Raw genomic sequence first — 11,862 nt, 5'->3', positions numbered from 1 at the left:
AGCGGTGGAGATAAAGTACTGTATCCCCTACGGTGCCCACCTCTATCTAAAGGCATAGACAGCATTTGTTCTGTTGCATTTATCCTCAGTCAGTGAATAAAATCCCTACAGTGTGGGAGGAGAGCATTGGCCCATCAAACGCCACCGACCATCCGAAGAACATCACGCCCAGAGCACTCTAACACTGTAACCCTGCATTTCCCATGGCTGATCCACCTAGTCTGCACAATCCTGGATCCTGTGGACATTTTAGCATGACTGATCCACCTAACCTGCACATCTTTGGATTATGGGAGGAAACCAGAGCACCTGGAGGAGACTCACACTATAATGGGGAGAATGTGGGAACTCCACACAGGCCGTTGGACAAGGCTGGACTCCAACCTTGTGCCTGATGCTGTGAAGCAGCCGTGCTACAGTCACAATTTAAATAAAAGCAGATGATCCCTGCTCATTGTCACAGTGCTGTTCGTGGAGACTTACTGCCCAGAGAGACATCCTGAGGTTTAGAAAGTGGCAACGTAAGTTCAGTCACGTCCAGCCCAGTTAATGTGGTTAACAACAACATCAATACTCCAGCAGTGTCATCAAGTACAAGGTCCACTCCTGACTCTGATGGAAAGTAACATCAGAATCAGAATCCTGCAGTCCACATGGAGCAGGGGGGATGACCACTTCCCTGTGAGCACTCACTGGGCTCTCAATAGTGTTGAAGATGCAGCAAATCCCTTGTCACACAGAGGGGTGAACAGCTCCTACCCAGAGTGAACCCACTGGGGTCTCGGGGAATGGGATGAATCACTGAATTCCTTCTCCCACACTGACCATCGGAATGGCCTCTCCCCCTGTGTGGGCTCACTGGGGACTCCACAGGTTCTGCATTTGAGTGTATCTCCCCCCACATTGGGAACAAGTGAATGACCTTTCCCCAGAGTGAGCTCGCTGGTGTTTAAGCAGATCAGAGGACTGAGTGAATGCTTTCCCACACACTGAGCAGGTGAATGGCCTCTCCCCGGTGGGAATGCACCAATGTCTCCTCAGGTGAGAGGTTTTAATTGTTAGCACTGCTGCCTCACAGGGCCAGAGACCCGGGTTCAATTCCCGCCTCAGGCGACTGACTGTGTGGAGTTTGCACGTTCTCCCCGTGTCTGCGTGGGTTTCCTCCGGGTGCTCCGGTTTCCTCCCACAGTCCAAAGATGTGCAGGCCAGGTGAATTGGCCATGCTAAATTGCCCGTAGTGTTCGGTAAGGGGTAAATGTAGATGTAGGGGTATGGGTGGGTTACGCTTCGGCGGGGCGGTGTGGACATGTTGGGCCGAAGGGCCTGTTTCCACACTGTAAGTAATCTAATCTAATCTAATCTTTCTCAAAGATGGAGCAGGTGAAGGGTCTAAACCAACTGTGCCATCTCTGGTGCCTCAGCAGATTGTAAGATCAAGTAAATCCCTTCCCATACGTGGTGCAGGTGAACGGCCTCTCTGCAGTGTGACTGTGTTGGTGAGTGTTCCACTGGAAGGGTTAAGTGAATTCCTTAATCTGATTGAGCCCGTCCTCCTGTTTCTCTCAGTTATTATTGACAATCTCACACCAGAACCTGTTCCAGTGAGTGTTCCAGAACAGGCAGAATGGTCAGCTGCAGCTGGTCACCTGACCGGTCACTGGTCCTGAAAGGTTCACTCTCCACAGATGCTGCCAGATCTGCTGAATTTTTCCAGCGATTTCTGTGTTTTTTTTTCTGATTTCCCAGCATTTGCAGATGTTTAGTTTTCCAATACTCATCTTGTCTGTTACAGAGGAGTTTATTGATGAAATTAGAGGGTTTTGAAAATTGTCCGTTAGGTCACACATCAGCTATGATCATCATGAATGGCAGAGCAAAGTCAAGGGGCTGAATGGCCTCCTCCTGTTCCAATGAAAGTTTTATTGTCAGCTTGTGGTAACATTTCCCCTCACTGCTCACTTCACCTCCATGTCGAACACATTGTTACTGACTGAACAAACCTCCTGTGTTTGAAATTAACTTGCTAATGTTCAGTGACTCCCTCTCCTGCCACCCGGGTTTAACTCTCATCATGGAATGCTGTCTCGTATTACTGCAGGAATGCCCACAAGGACTAATCCTGGAGTCTGTATCCCCTGGGATCCACAATCACCGTTTATTTCCTTCTTCCTATTTCATTCGGGTTATTGAACTCTCGGTTTCAATCCAGTCTCCTGTCATGCTCTTCAACGTGTCCATGTGGGTGGACGAGAGGCAGCTGGGATATAATGAAGGGAAGTGGGGATTAGGCGGAAGTACGAGGAGCGGTGACAGCAAAGACAGTTCTCATTGTAACAGCAGAGGTTCTCCATGACCCAGTGAGTGGTGAGGCACCTGAGTTTGTGAGCGGAGACAGATTCAATCAGGGATTTGGTAAGACACTCAGACATTGACCTGTCCATCTGATTGTTAACTCAGACAGATAGAAAGAAATATGCACATTTAGACAGCACCTTTGATGATCTGGGGCAATGAGACACGCTTCCAAACCAATGATTTCAACCACAAATCTCTGAAAACACAGACACAAAGCTTTCTACTTGTAACAGCTTGTCTCTGAGCCTCCTCTTTCCTTGAGAAAAGCGCTTTGAGCTGGTCAGCCTTTCCTGGTGAGTATAACCGCTATGGTCCTGTAAGATCCGTGACTGAACCTTTATTTTCCTCTTCCTTGTGAGTGATGAAAGTAGCAGAAACAGTTCCTGACCTGTGAGGGGTTTTGGTTGGAGTATTTATATTTACAAATCCATTCCCACCCTCTCATACAGTGTGAAATTGATGTACAACTGAAGGAAATGAGTGAGTGAGCACCCACAGAATCATAAAGGAAGCATATGTATCTGAGTTGAATGAACCTGGCATGAGGAAAACATGACAACAAACACAATTAGTTAGAATCACAGAATCCCGTGGGTGCAGAAAGACTCTATTCGTCCCATCGAGTCTGCAATGACCTGCTTACCCACGCTACCACAATAACCACACATTAACCATGGCTAGCCCAACCCACCTAAATTGCACACTGCGACCATGTTAGCATGCCCAATCCAGTAACGTTACACATCTGTGGGAGGGTCACAAATTACATCCAAATGCTAGGAATTTTGGATGAAGGCTCACAAATACTTGACTCTGACACAAATGCTCTGTTTTTCAAAATAAAATCTGGGGGACACTGCAACCGGAAAAAATTCTGATTATCTCAGGAGGAAGAGAATTCAAAACTCACACCATTCACCCAGGGGGTGCAATGAAAGTTACAGAGGTCTGGGAACCATCAGAAATGTAACAGGTTGTGAGCAAGGTGGGGTGAGACAAGGATATAAAGACAGTCTGTCACATGGGGGAAGGCAGGAGAGATTAAATGGCAGAAATGGTCGTCCCTCAAGGCCACAGGGAATGGAGTTCGAGCTGGGAAAGAAACAAGGAAACAAGGTGTCCAGCTGCCAGAGTAACATGTTAAAAACAGATTATAAAAGCATAGAGGGCACAGTTCAGTCTGAAATCGTTGCTCTCAATGGTGAGTACAAAAAGCTGTAAAGCCTGGGGAGTTCTATTACAGCCAACACATACCCAGGATTGGCCAAGTGTGCTGTAAATATCTGATATTTCTTTTTTCTGACATTTGTAGTTCAAGTCTGATGTCGCTAGTAACCTTTCAATTTGTACTGGAGTTTAATATTCTGGAGAAATGTCAAATAAATCACATTGATCATATTCTGCAGATCTTAGTCCATTACCCTGCATGTTCCAGCATTTCAGTTACATCCATGTCCTGCCGGTGGGACAGGACACACAGGGATGGTGACGATGGTGTCTAGGGCATTGTAAGCTATGATTCTGTGCATATGACTGTGTCAGCTTGTTACTTGACTAGACTGCATTCCAAATCACCCAATAAGATGTTAGCAGGTTGAGACACTACAGTTGGAGCTCCTCTGCTCGCCAGTTCCTTTCCTTTCTGCTTTTTCAGAATTTCTTACTCTCTCACTCTCCCCTTTGCAGACTCTGACACCAGTGTCTCAACCTTGAATCATGACAATTTAAAAAAAAATGTATCTACAAGAAAACCAATGGAGGAAAATATACTATTCTTGCATCAACTGCATTTTTAAACAAAAACAATCCTGCTCAATAGACGCTGTCTCATTTTTTTCCTTCAATTCAATCAATCAATATTTTGTCCCTCAGTTTACCGATCTTCATAAATATCCAATCAATTTCAGAGGAAGATGCTGATAAAGTATTGAACCAATTTATCTGTTTAGGTTTTAGCATTAGTTATCAAGTCATTACCATTGCAATAATTGCATAATAATTGGTCTGGGTAACAAGTGTACGGAGGTTCACGACTTAATTTATTGACTTTTTGAAAAATGGTGCAATATATCCATTTTTCAGGATTCTAACAGTAACTGTTAATGCATTTGAATGACAATAATTATAGTATGCTTCAATGTAGTTGTTAGCAAGACTAAACTAAAGTTTATATTTGAATTTAATCCAATCTTCCCTAGTACCTATACAGTAATATAAAAATCCATTTTATTTCTAATCAACACACCTACAAAAGAATCCATTATTTCTGATGCAATGTGCACTGTCAAAAATATGACTTTTGCTCATTTGAATGATCTGTGTAATTCCAGCTTTATAAATTTAGAAAATCCTAATTACTTTTCCCTGCAATAATTCCGTTCATTTCTGCAGATATCACAGTCAAATAACAAGATGAAATTTATCATTATTCTTAAGTATGGTAATAGAATTTTGAAAATCTATGTGTTGTTAATATAAAATAATTGTTAATTTCAATCCATAGAATATAGAACAGTGCAGCACAGTACAGGCCCTTTGGCCACAATGTTGTTCCGACATTTTATCCAACTCTAAGATCAAACTAACCAACATGCCCTTCATTTACTATCATCCATGTGCCTATCCAAGAGTCGCTTAGATGTCCCGGATGGATCTGAATCTTCTCCCACCACTGGCAGTGCATTCCACACACTCACCACTATCTATAAAGAAACTATCTCTGACATCTCCGCACAACTTCCCCCATTCATCTTAAAATTATGCCACTTTGCAGGGAAAAGTCTTTCATTATCCACTCTATCTATGCCTCTCATCAACTTACCCAAAGCTATCAAGTAAACTATCATCCTCTTTCATTGCAATGACCAAAGCCCCAGCTCTGTCAAGCTTTATTCATAAGACATGCCTTCCAGTCCAGACAACATTTTGATAAATCGCATCTGCACTTTTTCTAAAGCTTCCACATCCTATGTCTTATGAGGTGATCAGAACAGAACATAATATTCCAAGTATAGTCTCATCAGGGATCCATAGCGCTGCAGCATAATCTCGTGGCTCTTAAACTCAACCTCCCCATTAATGAAAGCCAACACGCTATGCACTGTCTTAATAACCCTATCACCTTAGATGTCAGCGATGAGGGATGTATGGACATGCACCCCACGATCCCTCTGTTTCTTCACATTGTCAAGAATCCTGTATTTAATCTGAAAAATGTGCATTCAAATTTGAAATTCCAAAATGAATAATTTCACATTTTCCGAGGTTGAACTTCACCTGCCATTTCTCAGCCCACCTCTGCATCCTGTCAATGTCCTCGAGCAACCTACAAAAGCCCTCCACACTATCCACAACTCCACCAACCCTCGTGTCATTGGCAAACTTCCTAACCCACCCTTCCACTTCCTCATCCAAGTCATTTGTAAAAATCACAAAAAGCAGAGGTCCCACAACTGATCCCTTCAGAACACCATTGGTCACCGTGCTCCAAGCTGAAAACTAACCATTTAATCTCACCCTGTCCTCTATGGGTCAACCAATTTATTATCTAACCAGGCAGGTTTCCCTATATCCCATGTCTCATTACTTTCTGAATGAGCCTACAATGGAGAACCTTATCACACACCTTGCTAAAATCCTTATACACCACATCCACTATTCTGTCCTCACCAATGTGTTTGCCACAACCTCAAATAATTCAATGAGGCTTGTGAGGCATAATCTGCCACTCACAAAGCCATGTTGACCATCTCTAATTAATCTATGCTTTTCCAAATAATCATAAATCCTGTCTCTCAGAATTCTCTCCAAGAATTTGCCCACAACTGATGTAAGACTGACTCATCGATGATTCCCAGGATCATCTCAATTGCCTTTCTTCAATAAGGGAATAACTTTTGCCAACCTTCAATCATCTGGTATGACTCGAGTGGACAGTGAGGATGCAAAGATCATTGCCAAAACACAGTAATCAATTGCCTCCCTTCCCATAACAACATAGGTTATATCCTTTCTGGCCCAGGGCACTTATCTATCCCCATGATTTTTAAATATTTTCAGCACATTCTCTGTCTGAACATCGACCTGTTCCTCCATATCAACCTGTTTCACGTTGTCCTAACAAGGAACAAGGTCCCACTCACTTGTGAATACTGAAGCAAAGTACTCAGTAAAGACCTCCCCTACCTGCTCAGACTCCTGGCACAAGTGTGCTTCACTATAAGGGGTATAAATGTGGAATTATGTCTCAGCACTGAATTAATGTAAAGATATTGCAGTGTACAATCACTCGACTACTTTGAATATTGAACGGTATTTTAACTGAGAAAACACAGTTAAATTGATTTGATTATGTTTCACTTCATGCTAACATTTATTGTATTTAGAACCACAATAAGAGTTTCCTTTTTACATATATGAAACTTACTTAAAATTCATCGCACGTTTATGTGAAGAAAATAGAATTAGCATCTGTTTGTTCCTTCCTTTATCAATGACTGTTCATTTTGAAATTGTGGAAGTTGTACGTTGTTGACAGGAAGGGAACTTGTCTTCGGCTGAATTTTCATTTTGAATGACTAATGCATTTTTAAAATTAAAGTACAATGATCATGCAGTTTTGTCAATTTGTCTTTCAAAGAATTGTCACGAGATTCTCTTTATTTAAGACTATCATTCATTTATTCTATTGTTAGTGTAAAATATTGTTTAATTTCCAGTCCATTGCACACAGAAACTACCTAATTAATTCCCATTCAAATTACTAGAATAAACAGCTGATTAGTTTTCATTTTGAGTAACCATATTAAACATAATATTGTAGTCCTGCCGTCCTGAGTGGGAACATTACGAAAGGAGCCTGTGGAGCTGTGGCAGTGTCTCTATTACTAAACCCGAGGGAAGGTTTCAAATCACACCTTCACCACAAATATATCAAGAGCTATCTGAATGTTGATTAGAGAGTACCTAAGCACAGATTGAACTGCTTTTCAATCCAACATTAGATCTGCTTTTATCTATTATATCAATAATCACAAAATCTGATGCTTATTTGTGTCAGGTTACCAAGAAATATGTGTTGGAAAATTCGCTTTAGCCACTTTGCTTTTACAAAAGACTTACATCTGTCCCTGTTTTCTCTGACTGGAAGAAATCTGAAGAGGATTTCCACTTTTACGAAGAAAAGGGGAGGTGTTTCCCATATAAATTAATGCTTCTTCGACGAACGCCTTTTCAGTTCATGTAAGGTTTCATAATAACGCTTTACTTTTGGACAGTGGGGAGACCTGTATCTAATTCTGTCGCTTATAAATTCAAGGAGACTATTTGAAAATGTTGCAGAATTAAAGATTACCATGTCTAAGTAATGAGATTGATCTTTTATTGCTGCAAAGGGGCAAGTCCAAAAAAATTGAAACACATTAAACATTATTCTGTCGTTGTATAAATTGAAAATAAAGTTGATATCTTCTTCAGTAAACTAACAAATGCTACCACGTATTACTTGTCAGTCAGCTGATTACCTACTTTGTTACTAAATGTTGTGATTCATCTATATATTACTCTGTCCTTTGATCAAAGTGAATTTGTAATTGTTGTTCAGTTTATGAATTGTCAGAAATTTGTTTTTATTTTTCCATTCACCTGTTCATTTTGACCGTAAGATTGAAATGCTTTGGAAATATTTGAGTTTGTTCATTTAAAAATAAGGTTTGCACATCTCTTTTCTTGTATTATGATTCAAGTATGTTTTCTGGTGGAATTCTAGGAAATATCAAACATTTGTTGGCTTCAAATAAGGTCTTTAACACCCAGTTATCAATCTGTTGTTAATGTTTCAGCTGTTACATTGACATTGATTAGGTACTCATTCAGAGAGATCAACTGATAATTATAAACTTGCAGGATTATTGAATTGAGAAAAAGATACAGACGTGGAAACATTTTTTAGAAGGAATTGCTTTTTCATTCAAATGTGTAGGCTGTTCAGGAATTCTATATCGCCTTCCATTGGTTTTCTTGTCGAGAACGTAAATTTATAATTCATGTGAATTTTAATGTGTTCTGTATTTTGAAATTTGTATCAGATTTAAGAAGAAAAAGAGGAGCAATTAACATCAAACGTTCCGTGAATAGAAAGCACAGTCAATTAAATTGACAGAGGTAACTTTTAGTATTTTCTCTTAATATTTAGTCAAATATTTCTAATGGCAAGAGCGTTGTACCGGTAAAGCACAGCAGGTCAGGCAGCATTCAAGGAGAAGCAGAATCGATGTTTTGGGCATAAGCCCTTCATCAGGAATCTTTTCGATACTCCTGCTCTTTGAATGTGCCTGCACTTTTGCAACACCACAGCTTTCCTCACTTTCTCCAAATATGCTTAATGAACATGAACTGAAAATGTTAGCATCAGCAGCTGAACAATACCAAATAAACACATTTTTTGCAATATTTATAGTGAAAACTTGTTTGAGAACATGCATCAGATCGAACAACATCTCTTGCCGTAATAACACTTGGCCCTTCATAATAAAGAATAACCATGCTTTGAACAACCAGTATGGTGTATAACGACTGAACTGAAATACCAGAGGACAACGATTGCATTTATTGAAGGGAATAATAACCTGATCCTTACTGTGATAGTTCGGATTGATCTCAGAAACAGTAAAATTTTACTGTGATTATTCCACTGAACAGTAATTAGATGGTCATGAAGATCTTTGTGCAGCTTTATGTACAGTGTTTTGTTTGAACATTGATTTTAGTAACATTGAGATATTTTACATATTGACAATTGACAGCTAAAGGTAAGTTTTTAATGCAACAGTTAAAAAAAAGGTCAGTTTTGTTTCGCGAAACACAATTCTAAGTTTATACATTCCCTACTGTGTAGAAACAGGCCATTTGGCCCAACAAGTTGACACTGACGTTCCAAAGAATAATCCACTCAGCACCATTCTGCTCTCAGATTACTGGACACTTACCCCTGACTAATGCATATAACCTACACATCCCTGAATAGAACGTGCAGCTCAGCATGGTCAATTTACCTAACCTGCATATCTTTGGATTGTGGGAGAAAACCAGAAGGTGGCCCTGTGTATTGTTCCAAGACCATTATACCAAGTACCATCCCCAAAGGACTTAAGATGTATCTCTGAGCTGCGGTACTGTCTCTGATTATCGACATGCCACAATTTACTAAACTGCATGCATCAGCGTCTATTTCTTGCGGATTATCAGATGCAGGGACCATTAATAATACATATGAAATTATATTTGACAAAATCCCAATACGAAGAGAGCTAGTATCATAACTCTAAGATCCCCAGCATTCTAAAAATTCTGCTGAAGTACAATAAAACTTAATACACAATCCTACAGAAATAATCCTGCGCTCGCGTCGCCACTGTATAATCAGTTACTCTAAGTCTCTTCAGCCTGAGTTTCAGCGGGTCTTCCGTTGATTCGGCTGTCCAGACTTCTTCCTCAACTGGAGATTTCACTGGCCCTTTGATCCGAGTGTAGTGAGTCCAGCCTTTCTCCGCTGTCCTTATTGTCGTTTCGGTAATCAAAGGATCCTGATATGGCCCTTCCCAGTCCGGCTGCAATTTAGTCTCTGTCCATGATTTTACTAAGACCCAATCTCCCGGCCGGATGGGATGAACGATGAATTCAAGGGGTGCAGTCTGTGCCAATAAACTCTGTTTCCTGAGGAAATTTCCAACCCTTTCATTATCTCTTGTAACACTTTAGAGGTAAAATGAGTTCCTTGTTCGAAATCTATATGGTTCACTAGCCCATATCGGGGAATTATGTGCTCCAATATTGTTTTACACACCACCCTCGCAATGGCAGTAGCATCAACCCAACCAGATAGATGATCTACTATGACCAGTATATATTTTAGTCTTCCTGCTCTGGGTAGTTCAGTATAATCTTCTTGTATACTCTGGAAGAGTCTCAATCCCGGGTCTCTTCCTCCCGAGGTCTGTTTTCTCACGACTTTATTTTTTACCTTTCGGCATATGATACATCCCTCACATATGTGTTTAGCAATTGTATATATTCCTTTACATCCATATTCCCTAAGAACTAAAGAATACGTTGCTTGTACTGCCCAATGGCTGACTTGATGTAGGACAGCCATAATTTCTCGCATCATCATTTTGTTTAACATTTCCCTTCCATCAGGGAACATCCAATGCCCATCTGCTTTTTTTTTCAGCCCCAAAATCTGTCAATTCTTTTTCAATTCTTTCAGTAAATGTAAGAGCTTCCGGGGATCAGGAACAGGAGATATTAGGGAATGAATTAGCACTACTTGTGTGTCCAGACCTGCTTCCTGAGCCACTTTATCGCCTAATCTTTTCCCCCTAACTTCAGGTTCATTTCCTTTCTGATGACCATTTACAAGCACTACCGCTATTTCTCAGGGAAGGAATAGGGATTCCAAGACCCGTTTAATCAACTCCTCGTATGCAAATTCCTTCCCCCGGATATTGATCAGTCTTCTTTCCTGCCGGATCTTTCCGAAAGTGCCAACACCAAATACATATTTAGAGTCACTGTATGCTGCTCCCTCTTTATTTTCTAACGCCCTAAGGACACTTTCCAATGCATAGAGTTCGCAGGTCTGAGCTGACCACCCATTTGGCAACCTTCCTGCCTCTACCACACCACCTTCCATCCCGTCTACAAGTACATACCCATTATGTATTTTCTCTTCAGTCACCCGGGATGATCTGCCTATAAACAGTCAGGCTCCTGCATGAAGCGGAACATTTCTCAGGTCCATGAAGACCTTAGTTTGGTATTCTATAATGTCAAGGCAGTCATGCCCTGGATTCTAAGGATATTCTCCTTCCCCCTTCCAAAGAAAGGCAGCTGGATTTAAACAATTATGCGTGACCACCACTAGATCATCCTTTCCTACTAATATTGCCTCATATTTCAGAACCCGCGAATCTGTCAACCATCACCCAGCTTTTTGGTTTAGGATCGTTCTCACTTGGTGTGGAGGACTTACAAGTGTAAGCACCCAAGTGTAAGCTTCCTGCTTTCCTCCACCAACAGTGCAGTGGCAGCCACGGCCTGCACACACTCAGGCCTGCCCTGGGTTACTGGATCCAATAGCTTTGAAAGATATGCTACTGGCTGTTTCATTACTCCCCACCTCTGGGTTAAGACTCCCAAAGCCGCGCTTTTCATATATGGTAGCAAAGAGATGGAAAGGTTTATCTAGAGAAGGTAAGGCTGACCCAGGGGCATGGATCAGATCTCTTTTAAATTCTTAAATAGTTCTTTTTCCTCTTCTTCCCAACTCAGACTCAGCGTGTTATAAATAGCTCCATAATACTCCACCTTTGTTATTATCTTTATCTTTAATCAGTTAGACTCGAAACGTCAGCTCGTCTCTCTCCTTGCAGATGGTGTCAGACCTGATGAAATTTTCCAGCATTTTATCTTTTGGTTTCAGATTCCAGCATCCGCAGTAATTTGCTT

The sequence above is a fragment of the Chiloscyllium punctatum genome, chromosome 13 (genome assembly GCF_047496795.1).
Source record: "Chiloscyllium punctatum isolate Juve2018m chromosome 13, sChiPun1.3, whole genome shotgun sequence".
NCBI classification, from domain to species: Eukaryota; Metazoa; Chordata; class Chondrichthyes; order Orectolobiformes; family Hemiscylliidae; genus Chiloscyllium; species Chiloscyllium punctatum.
This window is presented reverse-complemented; position numbering follows the sequence as displayed.